Source organism: Pipistrellus kuhlii, unplaced genomic scaffold (genome assembly GCF_014108245.1).
Source record: "Pipistrellus kuhlii isolate mPipKuh1 unplaced genomic scaffold, mPipKuh1.p scaffold_m20_p_3, whole genome shotgun sequence".
NCBI lineage: Eukaryota > Metazoa > Chordata > Mammalia > Chiroptera > Vespertilionidae > Pipistrellus > Pipistrellus kuhlii.
In genome coordinates, this window is record NW_023425529.1 from 90,280,499 (window position 1) to 90,297,626 (window position 17,128).

General features: G+C 39.7%; 1 protein-coding gene across 1 annotated transcript in view; it reads left to right on the forward strand.

Moving 5' to 3' along the window:
• The first annotated feature begins 1,514 nt into the window (after window positions 1–1,514).
• Window positions 1,515–17,128, forward strand: part of FRY (FRY microtubule binding protein) — a 459,465-nt gene continuing 443,851 nt past the window's right edge. Inside the window, exon 1 of the mRNA XM_036454766.2 lies at window positions 1,515–1,658. The gene's annotated coding sequence lies outside the window, so the exon portion shown is untranslated. The remainder of the gene's footprint in view (window positions 1,659–17,128) is intronic.

Consider the following 17,128-nt stretch of genomic DNA (forward strand, 5'->3'; position numbering starts at 1 on the left):
AATCTAAACATGGCACTTAGCTCAACTCCCTTGCAGTACCAGACACCTTATTGTATTATAATGCCTGTTCCCTCAATAGTCTGACAACAGATCATATATTATTAATCTTTGTATCCCTTCAGAGTATCTGATAAAGATGAACATGGCTTATGAATGAATGAATGCATGAATGAAGGGGTGTGTGCACATAATTTTCTGACAACAAAGAATAGAATTGTGATTTAGTGCAACTGTGTGTTTAAGTGAGTTTCCCCAAAGCGATCTCACTCGCAATATTTCCGAAAGTGCTTTCAGATACAAGTCACGTACCATAAAGTCACTCAGTTAAAGTGTACAATTCAGTGGCTTTTAGTATATATTGAGTTGTACATCCATCACCACCATCAAATTGCAGAACATTCTCATCACCCCAAAAGGAACCCCTACCCATTAGCAGTCTCTCATAGAAAAGGTAATCACTAACCTACTTCTTGTTTCTTTGGATTTTTAATTAATTTCATTACATGTACACAAAGCATCGAGTATTAGAATCATCTCTCCCATGACTGAAATTAAAAAAATCCGAGATAGATTTGATTTCTTATATTAGCATAGAATCAACCTCCTGACTTGTGATCCTGGATACATGTTGAACTGAATTTACTTACTTCATAAAATAAAGAAGTGTACACTGTGTGTAAGGGAACCTTCAGGTTAGGATACCAATCTAAAGAACAAAATAAATAAACAAACAAAACAGAAACTGGCTCATAGGAAGAGAACAGACTAATAGTTGTCAGATGGGAGGAGGAGTTGGAGGTCTGAGTGAAAAAGGTGAAAAGATTAAGTACAGATTGGTAATCACAAAATAGTCATGCCAATATAAAATACAACAGAAGGACAATTATTGTCAATAATTGTAATAACTGTGTATGATTATACTTATGGGATACTAAACTTATGGGGGGAATCACTTTGTAAATTATATGATTGCCTAACTACTATGCTGTATATGCTGTTTACCTGAAACTAATATAATTTTGAATGCCAACTGTGATTGACAAACTTAAAAAAAAAATAGATCTTCAAAATCAAAATTAATGAGCTCCCTCCCTTTTCTTCTCCCTTCCACCTCTTCCTCTCCTAACAAACAAATAAGGAAAACCAAGCAGCAAAAGCAAAACACCCTGTGGCTACACTTCCAACACCCCACCCTCGTCAACCTTCCCTGGGCTCTCTTAACAAATGTGTCTATAGAATTCAGATTCCAGGGCAGAGCTGCTGCCGCTGAGCTCCCCCAGAGAAGCTGTGTTCTCCGTTTCTGTGCTTCCTCTCCCCTTTTCTTTTCTTTTGGCCCAGGAGTGGGACCGGGCAGAGCTGGGAACCAAGCCTCAGCGCTACGCCCACAGGAAGCGTCACCTAGCTGGGACCCTCCTAGGCGGCGCGCGCATGGGAGCCGGAGGGCGCGGCGCGAGGGCGAGACAACGACGCCGACAGCCAATCCCGGCGCAGAAGAGGCGGGGCTACACTTGACAGTGGAGGTTGCCGGGCAGCCGAGCCCGGGCGCAGGCAGCTGAGTGCAGCGTGGTGAGCGAGAGGCTGAGGCGGCAGCGGCGGCGGCGGCGACCCGGCGATGCTGCGGCACTCCTCGGGCGCGGGAGCCCTGGCCTCTCCCTAAGGTAGTGGCCCCGTTCGCTCCTCGGCCGGGGCACCGGCGCGCCCTCCTCTAGGCTCCGTGCGGCGCGGGGCTTGGAACCGGGAGGGGCTGGCTCCGCGGGTGGCGGTGGGGAGGGCGGGGCCGGGGCGGGGCCGCGCTGCCAGGCGGGTCCCAGTGAGGAAGAGGGAGGGGAGCCCAGGGGGCGGTGCTGTGTTTGGCCGGCAGCTGGTGGCATCCCAATCCTCCATCTGCCTCTGCCTCCAAGTGGTCTGAAAGAGCTTTTGTTTCTGGAGAAAGTTTGATGCTGAGACTCCAGGAGCCAGACTGGCTTCCCCAAGGCCCGCGCCTTTAATAGAGGCAGATCCCGTTCCTGCCGGGTGCCTGTGCCCTGAATGAGGGCATGCAGGAGCCCATGCCGCTTTCCGATCAGAGCAGCATTCCTGACAGGCTATTCTTGAGGAAATTCGTCTGTAGGAACCTCCCTGGGAACCACTATGACTTTTGCTTGAAGTCAGTGCATCAAGTAGTCAAGTTCTCCCCTCCTAGAATGGGCTCTACCAAGGTCTGTACGCTCAGCTTAAAATAAAAAAAAAAATTGTCTATTTACTTTACCTTCTAATTAAAGCACCAAATCACTAGAATGCCCAAGGTGCCAGTGATTACTTTGTCATGCCTTGAATATTTTCTTATTGCCACGACTTGGAACAGGCTTTCCCTGAGCGCTGGCTGCTGTGGAGCACAGGAAAGGGAGGGAAGTTGTGGCCCAGCTCTCAGGGTAACACGTGGAAACAGAGAATGCAGAGCATGTGCATCCACTTGAAGACAGGAGAAAGTTTCAGCCTTCAAAACTAGATGGGTTATAGGTAGTGATCATTTGCTTTACAAAACTTTGTCTAAGGTAGAGAAATAATTAGAGCCAGAAATGAGTTTTACACACGATTATAGGAACATAAAGTAGCGCAAGGTAGTGGTAGTAAAGTGGGTTTTGCATGGACTTGAAATTACCAGTTCTCAACAAATATATGTTGACTACTATCTAATTCTAATCATTCTGATGCTATTCTGATCACATGTGGATTCTCAATTACTTTATTTCTTACCACGATACAGTCATACCGTAAGACTTTCATAATACTAACTTCTGTGCTCTGGAGACCTTGTGTGCCCTGTTGTGAACTTTGCCATGGGCATCAGCATGTTTTGTGGTCCATATGATTTATCCCCACACCCGGTAACATCATATCTGTAAGAACATTTACATCATAAACAGAAGGAAACTTCCTTAGTCAGTAGTGACAGAACAATGTTCTTATATTGAGCACATTCTATGTGCCAGATATACTACTAGGTGTTTTACATATATTATTATTTTAATTCTTACAATCTCTGATGAGGTATTATTAATTCTTCTGTTTTAGAGTTTAAAGAGTTTATGTAATTTTCCTAAGTAAGTGACAATGGTGGGATTTGAACTTGTATGCACTGTTTGCTGTCTCCCAGCCCCTCTTGAGAGATACTAATATGTGTTATTGTAGAAAATCCAAATATGACAACATAGACTGCCTGCTGGCATCCTCAACCAGACCCCTTTATAGAACATCTTCTCTTTCTGGAAACCCATCATTGTATGCCTGTGCCCAGAGGTGTTTTATTCACCAAGAGGTGGCAACTCACCAAGGGACTTCCAGACACTCCTCCATCCTCAGTCCTCAGCATGTAAATCAGATGGACAGCTCCAGACATAAGCTCCTTGCCCTTTCAGGTAAATTTATTCCAAAGACAGGTAAGAGAGTTTTTCCCTCATTAGCAAACATAGAGCAGTCTCTACCCTCACGGTCATCAAATCTATTTGGGTCTGAACGTGTATACCCTCAGTTAGCAGCAATACATCCCCTTCAGCTCATGCTGGTGTACCACTGTCAGAGAATTCCTGACAGAGGCCAGCCTGTTGTCAACACTATTGAAGATATGTGCTCACCATATACAAGCCCTTTCACATGTTCTCTTGTGATGTATGTGACCACACACCTATTTCTGATTTGATTACTTGCTTTTACACTTAGGTAGTTGTCAGTTGGCTGAACAATATAAACAAAACAAAACAAACAAACAAACCAACAGAAAACAACAATGATTTCACAATTATGACACAGTAAGTTTTGAAGCTGTGCTTAAAAGTAATTGTGTCTGCTACTATAATCTACAGCTGTTGTTTTAATATTTCCCTTTCCTAGGTGTGTGTGTATGTGTGTGTGTGTGTTGTCATCCTTGGTACAGTTTATAACTCTCTCTGGTTCCAAAATGGTGGGCAGTAATAAGCCTAAAAAGAATAAATGCATTTTTTGAGCTGTGACCATATGCTGCTTGGAAACATATTCCTGTGGGTGGCATTTCACTAATATTACTCTAGTGCTAAGAATATCAAAGTCCTGTATGTATGCTTTGGGATTTTAAGTGGACTCTCCTATCTAATTATTTCACTCAATCCCCCATAATAGTATTTGGGATTCAGTTTAGAAGGCAGTCCCAGTATCTCCCCTCCAACATCTCTAAACGCCCCCACACTGGAGCAGCACTAATTAAAGCCGGGAGAGTAGAGTGTGAGGTGTGCTCATTGTCACATTCTTACATAAGGGTAAAAAGTGTATTAGAAACATGGTTGGGATAGAGTGAAGTACGTATCTTTAAAATGACTAGTGATTTACAAAACTCTACCAAATTATTGCTATTGCACAGTTTGATTAAGGTTGGGTTCATTCAAATACCTCGTTAACTTAAAACTGTCCTGTATCAACAAACTTCCACTATTATTCTCTTCTATTTATAAAACTTCTAAATTAACTAGCCAACCATCTTTATTTCCATGATCATCAAATCTTAATACCATCAGTTGTAAAACATAGCATTATTTTTATTTTATACAAAAAGAAAGAAAATGTTGCCAGTTATATTAATATTATGACATGGCACTTTAACAGTGGTCTGTGTATTTGATACATACCAGAATTAACTCTTTACTTCAGTAGGTCCCTTTGAAACAGAAACTCAGTGCTTGTAGCCTTGTCTAGATGCACACCTCCAAGAACATTTATATCTACTTAATGGCCTTGCCTTGTAGTCCACTTTTTAACCTTCCCCAAAGCCTATCTTTTATATTTTGACATTTGACAAAGAAAGAAACTTAAAAGATAGAGAAAATTTTGATGGGTAAGCAATTCATATTTCCATCTGTCATTGCCTTTGCTTATTTATTGTTCTCTGGTCAGGCAAAGTCCATTTCTAGGACAAGGGCAGCAAGCCTGGTAAGGATGCCAGCAAAAGGAATGGCAGGGAAGTGTAACATAGCAGTGAGCTCTAAAGCAGTTCTGAGGACTGAAGCAAGTTAGCATTGACCAAATTATTCCACAGCCTATGAACATGATTAGTTGGACCTATAATAACACATCCAGATTCTAGACCAGTAAAATATAGAACCTGTGAAACACACATGTGACAGAGGTCACTGATGGGTTTCTAAGATTCATCTAGTTTGCTGGCTCAGGGGGAGGACGAATGATGTGGGCAGAGGGTTGCTCCTGACTCTCCCTATGTATGGGTGAAGTAGTATGGCAGGGTAGTGGGTGCTGTGAAGGGACTTGGCAGATAGATCAGAGATGGCTTGTTCACACCTTAGGAGAAAACAATGATTAATTAAATCTTTGGGTTTATATGCTAAAGCAATGGTTCTCAATCTTTCTAATGCTGTGACCCTTTAATACAGTTCCTCATGTTGTGGTGACCCCCAACCATAAATTTATTTTCATTGTTGCTTCATAACTATAATTTTGCTACTGTTATGAATCGCAATGTAAATGTCTATGTTTTCCAATGTTCTTAGGCTCTACAGCTGCGGTTTTCAACCTGTGGGCCTAAGACCATCGGAAGACACAGATATTTACATTACGATTCATTAACAGTAGCAAAATTACAGTTATAAAATAGCAACAAAAATAATTTTATGGTTTGGGGGGTCACCACAACATGAGGAATTGTATTAAAGGGTCGCAGCATCAGAAAGGTTGAGAACCACTGCTCCAAAGGAACTTACATATACTTACTTTTATTAAGTATTGTTAACATGGATTAGACAAATGACAAATGAGAAAAAGAAAAGTTAAATTTTTCTTCTAAACACAGAGGATAGAATGAAAGAAAAACAGGATTATCTTAGTTGCTAGTTCTGTGATTATGTGGGGTGATTTGTTTTAATCAGGTATGTTAAGACATTCAGATATAGATATTACTGCCATGAAAGAAGAAATGTATTATACTCACATTCCATGGGAAGCAGGGAAGCAGTGGAGTCAGAGGGAATAAGGAAAATGTGGACAAGAGACTTTATTGGAGGCAAGGTAAACAGGTTTAGAATTGGCTATTTGGAATAATTTCAGAGGTTCTGGGACATAAGGAAGTTCCTAGATGTTTTGTGCCTGGTTGTGAGGTGGTTAGGGCAGGAAGATAGTGGCCCTGAGTGTGAAAACCAGTTAAGGAGGTGATTGGGAGTTTGGACTCAGTATTGGTTGGTTTGCATAGGAAAGGCATACTGGAAGGAAAGATGTTTATCTATAGGAATTTGCTCACCCTGTGAAGAGTAATCCCTCTAGAGTCATCAAGACCCCAAGATGTCAAAACATCAGAATTTAGAAGATAAAAAACATGGTAACATGGGAATTTGTTAAATAGTCACCTAATGAATTAGGCCCATGTACACATGGAGTATTCAGCCAATTGTGCAGAAATGCCTCACTCAGGGTCTGACACATGGTACTCATCCAGTAACCAGTAATTAAATCTGAGCCACGGTGCCAGATGGTCCAGCCAGTGCTCACAGTGAAGCTTTGCTGGAACAGTCAGGTGTTTACTGTTCATCTTCAGAAGAAGAAAAGATAAGAAGCTACATACTCCACAGATGAAAGATGAACCACCCAGGGTGAAAAGAAGACAAAACACTGAAGTCTTTAAAAATATAAATAAGCCCTTAAGCAAATACATCTTTAGCTGTAGAATTTGAAATCTACAAGGTAATTATATCTTGGGGGTAATTCCTTATTCACAGTGGATTTGGAATATCAAAAAAAGTCAGGGAACATGAAAGTTAAAGGCAACTTTTTAAAAGGTTGTTTCTCAGAGTAAAATGGGAGTTGCAAGTGAATTGTGTGTGGCATTTGTTGTGCTCAGGAGTAGATTTCTAAATATGAGTTACTCAAAATAACATGAAACATACTTTTCTTAACTTCATGTCAGTATTGATCAGATGATGAGATGATATACATACACATAAAGAAATGGTACTGGTCAGTGTTATATGAAAGCATTTAACAGTGAGTGTGCTGATGAAAGGTTTAGGCAAAGTATGTTTTAAATGTACCTGTACTAACACATGTTCTTTTTGAGGATGCTGATGGAGGGTGATGATGAGTGGGATAGGCATGGGGTGAGACTCAGGGCATTATTTTTAATGATGAGTGGCAGGAGTGTATGAGACTAGGAGTGTTAGATTCACAACAAAGTAAATGAAATAAAATGTTGCCTTGTAACTTTTCTTTATGTGGTTTGGTAATGATGATGACATCTTTAAAGTCTATGACTTTTCCTTAGAATTTTGACTGTTCACATCAATAATAATGAAAGCATAAGCAGGAGGTCAATCTAATAATCTAAGAAGGTGGGGGTAGAGAGCAACCAAAGGACTTATATGCATGCATATTAGCATAATCAATGGACACAGACACTGGGGTGCCAGGGGTAGAAATGTCTAGGGAGGGAGTCTGTCGGGGGGAAAAAAGGAGAAATATGTAAAACTTTAGACAATAAAAAAAAAAAAATAATCTAAGAAGGTAATTCCTTCACACTGAAAATTCCGAGATTGCCCTTTGCTTACCATTCCTTCTACTCTGACTTTGCACACATCTTTGCATTGTGTAGGAGCTTATCTATGTTGATGAAAATTGTAGGAATGCTTTCACTGGAGCACAGCTGCTCACCCATTGTGTTTCCAAACTGACGTCATAACTCTAATTAGAGCAGCAACACTAGCCTAAATTTGCCAATGAAAGCATTTCTGCCTAGTTTATGTTGCTGACCTAGAGTTCATGTTTGTCATATCAGTCCTTGGGTGATTAGAATATGTTCAGTGAAGCATATTTCTTAACCTAATATATGTTTTACAATCCAGGCTTCTGTGGCCTTTCTTCTTCTTCTCCTCCTCCTCCTCCTCCTCCTCCTCCTCCTCCTCCTCCTCCTCCTCCTCCTTCTTCTTCAAATAATTATTGTTGAGACTATTACATAATGTCCGCTTCCCCCTTCCCCCCTCCCCCCGACACACACATTGTTCCATTCTAGCATACCCACAACCTCCACCCCACGACTTCACCACCCTATTGTCTGTGTCCATGGGTTATTCATATGTGCATAGAAGTTCTTTGGTTGATCTCTTCCCACCTATCCACCCACCCACCCCCACCTTAGATTCAACAGTTTGTTCCATGTTTCTGTATCTCTGAATATATTTTGTTCATAAGTTTATTTTGATCATTAAATTCCACATATAAGTGCAATCATATGATACCTGTCTTTCTCTGATTGGCTTCTTTTACTTAACATACTACTCTCCAGGTCCTTCCATATTGTCTCAAAGAGTAAGAGGTCCTTCTTTTTTCACTGCTGCATAGTATTCCGTGGTGTAAATGTACCACAGCTTTTTTCTCCGCTCATTTACTATGGGCACTTGGGCTGTTTCCAGATCTTAGTTATTGTAAATTGTGCTGTTATGAATATAGGGGCCTTTTAACCTCTGATTCTGTATACAAATTAGGCCCATGTAAAAATTGGTATATGCTGTCAAATGAAATAATATGTGAAAATATCTGAATTATTCAAAATATGTAATGGACATTATATCTACATGAGTCCTTTCTGGTATTTCTCAGTATCAGAAACATTCATGAGTCCTTTGCTTCCTGGAGCCATTATAAGACCCCATAATGGGAGGGAGAGAGTTAAGGGATAGCCTTCCTGGAGCTGCTCTCGGTATTTTCATTCTATTTGAGCTTTAACCTTTATGAATCTGAATTTTACTCTTTTGGAAGTAGAGTGGAGAGAGGTATACCCTTGCTTACATTTTAAGCCCTAGAGCTTAGAAAGGTGCTGGCAAATTGTAGGAGCTTAATAACTCTCTGCTAAATTAAAAATATAATTTGAGTGGAATTCCCACCTTTCTTGGTTCCCACCTTTCCTGGTTTAAAGATTGTTATTAATTATGAATAAAAGTCCTCACAAAATACTTTATAATTTGATAGTTAAATCACCTAGAATGAAGAAGCAAGAAATACAAACTGAAATTTTAACAAATAAAGTCATGGAAGATAAACTTGTCTTAAGAAAATTTTAAAAAATCTATTACAAGTGACCCCATTATTAAAATTTTATGGTATTGGATTAAAAATAATAGTATATAAATTCCAGATTTAGATTATTTAGTGAACTTAATTTAAACATACAAATAAATAATGCAACCTTGAAGAAATGATCAATTACTTAATGCAGCTTGCTAAAACAATAGAATAACAATATGAAGAAAAAACAGTAAAGAAAAGAATAACTTATATTTTGATTATAACCAAATATTGTATTAAACTTCAGATAAGCCACAGTGTTCAATGTTGGAGAACAAAACGAAATACTAGAATGTCCAAACTCAGATATACAACACCAAGAGTGAACCCTAATGTAAACTATGGACTTTGGGTGATGATGACATGTCAGCGTAGGTTCATCAACTGTAACAAATGTACCACTGTGGTGGGGAATGTTGATAGTCAGAGGCTATGCATGTGTGGGTGCAGGAGATGTATGGGAAATCTCTCTCCCTTCCCTTCAACTGCTCTGAAACAGTAGTCTTAATAAAGAATAAAAAAATAAAAAGAAGAAAAAGAAGGGAGAGAGGGAGGGAAACCAAGCAAAGTAATGTATTTATTCCAGGTCTGAAAGCAGTGAGGATTTTTCTGAGTATGTCATTTTATAAAAAGAAAGACAGAATATAGAAAACTGAAATTATTTAATTAATGAAATAAAAATAAAACAATTGTAAAAGAAAAAAATGACAGAATGAGAAAGGAGATGGCTAATGAAAACTTATCTAACATATGTAAGGTGTTGATAGGAATATGGACTGTGTCACATGAGTGCTCAGATTCTACTCCATAGCATTGAGGGATATGAGCAGATATTTGGGGCATTGAAATGCAAATGTTAGATCATTGTGTGATCAGCCCAAAGCATAAAACATACACAATAATAACAGCACTTAATGGGGTGGTTTGTGCTTTGGCAAAAGTCTAAAGTGATTTGCAAAGTTGAAATCCTATGTCCACTTATTTTTCATTTGTTACAAGTAAAATGAAAATAATAACAATCCTGAACCAGCACTAAAGAAGATAATTGTAGGGCTTTTATTCTTTTATTCAGAAACCAGTTGTGACAGAATTCCTCACTGGGATTTTCTTTTACTTGTATGTTTTTCCAGACAATAGAAACAAATTCAACAATAGAATTCAGTTTGGACACTTACAGACATTAATAGCACATTAAACAGCTTCTCTACCTTAGTTTTATTTTCTTGGTTTTTATCATCATAAGCCTGTCTCTATTTCATGATCTGTGCATCTCAGAGCAATCCTGGTGGTTCTGATGTGGAAGTGCGCAGGAGCTTTTTCCACCTTTCATCTCCTGATAGATGACTGTCAGGAGACACAACCTTGCCAACTGGCCTCTTAAAATCAAGGCCATCTGCCAGTCAAAAGCTGACATTCAGAATGCTGCCATTCTCCCCATCATATTTTTATTTCTACAGCTGGCTCTTAAACATTGCTTCCCCTGGGAGCTGAGATGATAGAGAATTAAACTCACAGCTAATAATCAAAATTCATGATAGTTTAAATCACCTCCCCCTCCATCTTCAACTAGAGGTTCTCACAAATAGACTGATTTGAGTTTCTCCTTGTATTTCCCCAATTCATAATCTAATGAGCCACTATGTAGCCAGAATTTGGTTGCTAGAGAGATGAATAGACCTAGCCTGTCTTTATGGTCCTGCATTTTGAGTATCAGTCCCTGAAACCTCCAGTAACTTACTGAGAAGAGTATTAAGAATGGATTTTATACCAGTACAACCAGACACTTACTATGCCTTCTTAAGTTCTTTATCCAGATATTTTACCTAGGCATTTCAGTGCAGATAAACTAACATAGTAATATTAGTTCTACATTTCCAGTTCAATAGTCATTAGTCCAGTAGTCATAATAACTGATTTCTTGTTTCTGAAAACAGATTTTTTGGAAACAAGGTTGCTAAGGGTCTATTTCAAATGTTATTTTGCACCGTTTTAATATTCTAACGTTTGAGACATAATCATGCAGAGCAGTTCATCTGCAAAGTCAGCTCCTGCTCAGTTTTAAAGTGGCTCCATTCCTATTAATGTTAACAGGTGCTTAGCTTTCACTTCTGTAAAATGGAGATTTGAATGTATGCCTCATAGGTATGTTGTGAGTGATAAGCAGAAGCTATGCCTACCATGTAGAAGGCTTTTGTTATAAAAATAAACTCAGAACCTCACAAGTAATGTAGCTCTTTCTTATGAGCACTTTTGTCTTAGCCTGGGATGATGATGAAATATGGACAGTGGAAACCATGGAGCCCTGGCCTAAATATTTTATAAAGGTCTCTGAACTATCATGAATGCTTTAAAAATGCTTTGGGTTGGAATATATATTTTTAATAATTTGTTATTATTGAAGATATTACATATGTCCCATTTCTCCCTCATTGACCCTCTTGGATCCTGCTCCCACCTCCCTCCCCAGGCCCTCACTGCCCCATTGTCTGTGTCCATGGGGTCATGCTTATATGCATACGAGGCCTTTGGTTGATTACCTCTCACCCACCAAGTCTCCCCCGCCTTTCCGCTGAGATTCCACACTCAGTTCCATGCTTCCATGTCTCTGGGTCCACTTTGTTCATCAGTTTATTTTGTTACTTAAATTCCACATAAGAGTGAAATTATGTGATACTTTCTCTGACTACCTTACAATATTTCACTTAGCATGATACTCTCCAGGTCCCTCCATGCTGTTTTAAAGGGTAAGAAATTCTTTTTTTTACTGCTGCACAGTATTCCAAAGTGTAAATGTCCTACATTTACACTCATCTACTGACTGGCATTTGGGCTGTTTCCAGATCTTAGCTATTATAAACTGTGCTGCTATGAACATAGGGGTGCATACATTCTTTCTGATTAGTATTTCGGGTTTCTTAGGATATATTTCTAGAAGTGGGATCACTGGGTCAAATGGGAGTTCCATGTTTAATTTTTTGAGGAAACTCCATACTGTTTTCCATAACAGTTGCACCAGTCTGCATTCCCACCAGCAGAGTACCAGGGTTCCCTTTTCTCCACATCCTTGCCAGCACTTGTCATTTGTTGATGGTAGCCATTCTGACAGGTGTGAGATAAGACCTCATTTTGTTTTAATTTTCACCAAACATGCCCACCAGCCAATCAGAGTGAACATGCAAATTAACCCAACAAAGATGGTGATTAATTTGTATACATGGATGGAGGGAGGAGTGAAGACTGAAGACAGCATAGAAGGAAGAGGGAGGGAAAGTGGAAAGCAAGGTGGCTGTGGGCCAGTGTGTGCAGGGAGCGGTGGAGCCAGGTGAGCAGCAGTGGCTGCACCCTCAACCACAGAGGTGGCGGCATTGGTGGACACAGCGGGTTGGGCATGCGGGGTGAGGCCCACAGCAGTGGTGGAGATGGTGGCAGAGGTGGCCGAGGGCGAGGTGGGATGCTTCAGTGGGAGAGGTGGGGAGATGGAGAGGTGGGGGTGGTGGGAGGAAACTCATCAGGCAGAAGCTTTAAGCTTGGGAAGGGGCCGAGCCTGAAATCTGATGGGCTGGTGTCCCCTTCTCAAGCCTAAAGCCTGGGGCGGAGGCTTTAGACTTGGGAAGGGGCTGAGGCTTTAGACTTGGAATTGGAGGGAAGGGGAAAGCATCAATGGAAAACATATCCTCAGGTAAGGATAAAAAGAGAAAGAAAGAAAGAAGTGTTGTATCTGCCCTAACTAGTTTGGCTCATTGGATAGAGTATCGGCCTGCAGACTCAAGGGTCCCAGATTCGATTTCGGTCAAGGGCATGTACCTTGCTTGCGGGCACATACCCAGTAGGGAGTGTGCAGGAGGCAGCTGATCAATGTTTCTCTCTCATCGATGTTTCTAACTCTCTATCCCTCTCCCTTCCTCTCTGTAAAAGGTCAATGAAATATATTTGAAAAAAAGAAAAAGAAATGTCATATCCTATGAAAGATACATCTAGAAAATGCCTAAAGAAAGTTGTCATTTTTCATGGAGAAGGGACTGGAGTCCGTGTTGATGAAAATACCTTGGCAGCTGCAGTGACTGGCAGTGGCTGCAGCAGTGGGGTGATGGGGCTGGCGCCTTTCCCTGATCAGCCCAGTCACCTTAAGCAAAGGGAAGCCAGACTCTGGCTTAGGTCCACTCCTAATGGTAAGTGGGCTTAAGCCATCCTTAGGACATCCCCTGAGGGCTGAGGTGGCAGGCTGGGCTGAGGGACCCCTCCCCAGTGCATGAATTTCATGCACCAGGCCGTGTGTGTGTGTGTGTGTGTGTGTGTGTGTGTGTGTGTGTGTATGACCCATGGACACAGACAATAGGGTGGTGAAGGCCTGGGGTGGGAGGTAAGGGCAGTTTAGAAGGTGTCAATGGGGGAAAAAGGGGGACATATGTAATGCTTTCAACAATAAAGATTAATACAATTAAAATAAATAAAATAAAACCACAAAAATATAATTTAAAAAATAACAAAGTGAACCCAGTTGTCCTGAAAATTCAAATGAATTAATCTAAGAAATAAGAATCAGTTGTCTATCAGTTGGTCATTTATTGTTTTTTCCCCTTTATTAGACTGCCTACACACTTGTGATCTAGATTCACAAAAACAACTGTCCCATCCCTTCCTGAAAGCCTTCCTGGAATGTCATTGTCTTCATAGGACTTAACAAGAATAGACATATTTTGAATCATCAAAAGCCACAATACCCCAATTCTATACATATTCTACTTATTTTACTCCTGCTAAGCTGTTGCTTGAGATGCTAGAGCTCTCTGTTTACTAGACTCTGTGGGTGTTCCTTCTTTGGAATATAATAGCCAAGGGACTTAAACACTCTCTGCTTAAAGTTGTCTTGTGCGGGGTGGGAAAATTAGATACAGAATTTCAGTTGTAGGGTAGATAAGTTCTGGAGATAATAATGTACAACATGGTGATATACTAGTAGTAAACAATACTGTATTGTATTTAAAAGTTGCTAAGAGAAGATCTTAAAAGCTTTCATCACAAGGAAAAGTGTTTAACTGTGAGGTGAGGGATGATAACTAAACTTGTGGCAATCATTTTGCAATATATACATATATCAAATCATTGTCTTGTACATCTGAAACTTGAACAATGTTATGTCATTTACATCGCAATAAAACTGGGAGGAAATCAAGTCTTACTGTGTAATAGAATATTGTTTGGTAACCTCAGTTATATTTATAAGTATTGAATGAAAATGTGAGGCACAAATTGCCCTCTTTCTACTGCAGGGTCAAGTGCTTTTTCTCTTGTTCAATGCAGTTGGGCAGCAACACACATAATAAACCGAAGAATAGAAACGTTATTTCAGCCTGGCCATTAACCATAGCATTGCACTGACTTAGTTTCACTAGGGAGCTAATATACCCCAAAGAATCATAAAAGTGGACTCTTTTTCTTTTATCGGATCCCAAAGAATGGTGAGGTATTTATTAAGAATGTTGTCAAACCCTTTAGGAAAATACATCTTCAATAATATTGAAAGCAAGGTCAACAAGTGTCACACATGCCTGAACCCTGTGTCCAGAAGGGGCAAATCAATGAGAATGGAGTTAGAGAAAGATGCTAGAAGGCAGGAGTCAGATGACAAGCCTGGAAGGGGGGTGGGGGGAGTCCTGCTAAGTCTTAGACACCAATCTTGGTCAAGTTACATTTGAATTGCTGATGAGCTGCTGCCTAGAAGATGCTGCAGAGATAACAGACAGTTAAGATTCCACAGAAGGACCAGATCAGAGATGGGCCATTGGATTGGGGACTGCAAACACCGGGTGGGGGGTGGTAGGTAGAATTTGGGTACAGGTAACCTACCAAAAGGTTGGGCAAGTAGACCGACAGTGGAATCTATTTTTTAAAAATTAACACAAGCAAGAAAAAGCCAAGTCTTTAAGGCTATGTCTACACTAAACTTGCAAGTGAAGTTGAGGGGTCCAAAACATCTTGTAGTGTTCACTGCCATCCTGCAACCTGGAATTCCCCAAGAAGTTCTTGAAACAGATGCTGCACCTGCACTCCAGGTAGGATGTTTCTGGGTGGATCCTGTGTGCTTTGCCTTTTGATTCTTAAAAGAATATTCACCAGAGTGGATTCTAGTGCCACATTTGATCTTTAGACCTTTGTGTTCCTTTGGGATCTGAAACATGAGCCTTCTAATGAGGGTATGCTTATTTAAGACCTGTTGGAGAGGTTAGCAGGAAACCCTGGGAAGAACAGTATCATTTAAGATGAGGTTAGTCTCCACTAGAAATATCTACCCCTGGGTTGAGAAGGGTAAAGGTGAGTAGAGACAATTAGCACTGTTCCTAAGAAGACATGTACTGACTTTAAGTAAGAGGGGGAAAAACAAAGAGAAAAAAAAACTTTTATTTTAAAATTCAGTAAAGCACAAGGGAAGAAAATAATGGCTATCATAGAGTATATTGGAGGTTTTTGTTAAAAGGGAAGGGAAAAGAGCATTAGGCAGGAATAACCAGTTGGGTCAAAAGAGGCTTTTATGAATATTAGCTTGAGTTGGTGATGTTCATAATTGATGACACAGAAGATAGTAAAACTTGTACTACACATTCTTGTCTTTTTATTTAATTATCTGTATCCTTTGAGATCTGTCAGGGCAACATTCAACATTCATTATCTATATTAAAGATGTACCCATGTATTTGTGTGCATTACATAACAGCAAGGACATGGGTCTATAACTTCTAGTTCAGTTTTGAGATTGTCAGTTTGGTTGATGCTTTTTTGTAGCATTTAAGATACATTAAACAACAACCAACTGATTATATTCTAATTCTTGGGATTCAAATGAGGATATATTTTCTTTTATCCTCTTCACAAACAGATTGTTGTGTGAGTCTTAAATATTTCTACTTTCATGGCATACTAGGAAAATTGAGGATGTTGGCAGAATGAAAGCCCAGTTGAAATTTTGACTCTGAAATAGACTCATTTTTTCTCTTGCCAGTTTAGGGAATCGACAGTGACTGTTTGTTGCCATACAAATGGAAAATTCCTATTTTGGAAATACACCCTGTCAAGTGTAGCCCCTGTCAAATAGTTTTCAGTCATTACTTAATGTAAGGCATGGCTTTCGGTCCACTGCTCAGAGGAATAAACAAAACTCTGAGTTACAAGTGAAAGGTCAACAAATGCCGCATATGCCTTCAATGAAAAGATTGTCATGTGGTTGATAATATGGTTGTATCTGAGATAGTTTTGGATGAGATCCACCACTTATTTTAAGCTTCTTGATAAAATTTTTCTTAAACACATTTTAACAGTTGTTTGATATGTTAAGATATTATAAGGGGTGTCCAACTCAGTTTGATCATTTGTTTTCATTGAGCTTTCTAGCTATGCTAATTGAAGTGTGGATATAGCTAAGATACAGTTTTCAAAGTATAGGGTATCAAATCATGACCATGATTGATGCCTGATGTTTCCACATGTACCCATACCTTTAGCTTGAGTGTAGTTTAACTGACTGCAGATTGAATAACCAATGGAATTGAGATGCAATGGAAACTCGAAGCTAAGACAGATAAAGAGTGCTATCATTACCCTTGAATGTGGATCAAAGTGGAAGAGGAATCTGGGATCCTGATGTCGTGATAGCCATCCCTGAAATGTGATGCTCTCAGCCTGCACGCACAATATTTATATCTGTTTGGAAAGACCATCTATGATCTGTATGTGTGTATTGCATATTTACATATAAGTGATAAATCATATATATATTCTAGATAGCCTTTCAAATATACATATATATATAGAGAGAGAGGGAAAGAGTAAGTATATGCACAGATCATGAGTGCATTGTGTATTCTGTGGATGGTGTATACTTGCACATATGTGTAAGTACTTATATTTAAAGATATCCCAGATGGCTGAAAATCATTTGCATATTATTTCCTTTACTTTCAAGTATATTCCTGAACAACATGCAAGCAATAAATAGTTGTAAATACTCATATACCTTAGAGAACAAATTTTGGATAGATAATATCTGGGCTTATACATTAAAATA